This window comes from Pteropus alecto, unplaced genomic scaffold, assembly GCF_000325575.1.
Source record: "Pteropus alecto unplaced genomic scaffold, ASM32557v1 scaffold5, whole genome shotgun sequence".
Classification (NCBI taxonomy): domain Eukaryota; kingdom Metazoa; phylum Chordata; class Mammalia; order Chiroptera; family Pteropodidae; genus Pteropus; species Pteropus alecto.
Window position 1 is genome coordinate 18,544,733 of NW_006441953.1, and position 1,705 is coordinate 18,546,437.

The window sequence follows — 1,705 nt, forward strand, 5'->3', positions numbered from 1 at the left end:
ATATTTTATTCTATTTTTTATTTATTTTTATTTTTCAGGAAGAACCTAAAAATCCTCCGCAGACTTTCCCGTGGGCCGCATTGGCTAGTATGGGTCATATGCTCATGCTCTAGCAGTAAAGTCTGGGATGACATTTATTTAGCATTTTAAATTTCTTTAATGAGAAGCGTGTTCAACCAGCAAAGAAGAAGAGGGAAAATAGCTACAGATGAGCAACTTCAGTGTCTGCCATTGCTATTTTATAGCTGTTTAAACTTGGGTAAAGGCTTTCCCATGGAAAAATGGGGACAATAACACCTGTTTTAAAGGTTAGGGTCAGTAGCAAATAAAACATAAAAAAATAAAAAATAAATAAATAAAATAAAATAAAATAAACATGTAATGGGATATGGACATGATAGGTGCCAAATAAATGTTAATGTCCTCTCTTTAGATTATTCTTATGCCCACGCCAGTCAATGTTTGCAGAGGTTTCATCAAAAATTGTTAAAATGAAAGACCAGTTGAGAAAGGTGAAGTGGAGAAACAAAGAGGATGTCTTTCATATTATGATATAAATAAATCTATGTCATTTATAAATTGTACGACTAGAAAAATTGTAGCTTATTATTTTAGGACGTGAAAGAGAATGTGGAAATCTGAATCAGTTACATGGAGATGTACTGCAGTTAACCAAATTTTGTTGTTTCACAAATTTACGAAAAAAATATGATCATGTGAAGGATACTGGATACCAAATGGGCTTTGTTTTAATAGCTCATGAAAATATGCTGGTGCTTTTTACGGTTGTGATGAATTTTAGAGATATGAGACTTCATGGCAGCTTTCTAGTACCAAATCTTTTTAGTAGAGAGAAAGGTACTCAGCTCGCTGGTATTTCTCCATGCATCCTGGTGGCCAATTCCTCCTTCTGTTGCTATTCATGCTTTTCTAAAATTGCAGGCTGTGAGTATGGGTAGAAGGGGTGATAATTTCAAAAGTGGGTGACTAGGAAATTGGAATGATCTCCCATGAGCTTCATTTGCCTTCCTCAGTATTATTCTTATTTCTTGAACACAAACCTTTCTCCCTTCCCACAGGGAGCATATAATTGCTTCTTTGGCATTAGAACTTTGAAGAGGGGAAGAATATATGAGTTTGATAAGACCCTTTATTTCAATATCAGAAATTCAGCTTAACTCCTTAGCCAAAAACAAACAAACAAACAAACAAAAAAAATTGAATGGCTCATGTAACAGACAAATCTAGGCCATGCTGACCTCAATATGGCTGGATCTAGGAGCTTGAATATTGTGAAAAGATCGGTTTGCATGCTTGTGTCTTGCCTGCTTTCCTCTATAGTGGGTCCATTTTCAGATAGGCTGATCTCTAGTGGTGAGAGGACAGCTGCCAACATTGTCTTCTCAGCAAATCTAGCAGAAAAAAAAAAAAATTTCTTCCTCATTAGTTCCAGGGAAAGGTGTCCACTTGGGTGGATGAGGGATAAAAACAGAGCTGATACTGAAACAGATAGCAGGTAGGACAACAGTTTATATTCGCCATCAGATGGGGCAGTGCCTGTGCTGTACCTGCTGTTGACTATTTTGAAGTAAGGAGAAGTGGCAAAGAATTATCCCTATGGTACTTTTTATAGCATTCATTTTATTTCATTAATCTTTATTCTTCCCTGACCTCTGTCTTTGCCCTACCAAAGTTTCAAGAAGGT

General features: G+C 36.2%; 1 long non-coding RNA gene across 1 annotated transcript in view; it reads right to left on the reverse strand.

Annotated features, from left to right (window-relative positions):
• Window positions 1–1,132: 1,132 nt before the first annotated feature.
• LOC107196199 overlaps window positions 1,133–1,705 on the reverse strand; it is a 32,122-nt gene continuing 31,549 nt past the window's right edge. Inside the window, exon 4 of the long non-coding RNA XR_001517567.2 lies at window positions 1,133–1,412. This is a non-coding gene — a long non-coding RNA (uncharacterized LOC107196199). The remainder of the gene's footprint in view (window positions 1,413–1,705) is intronic.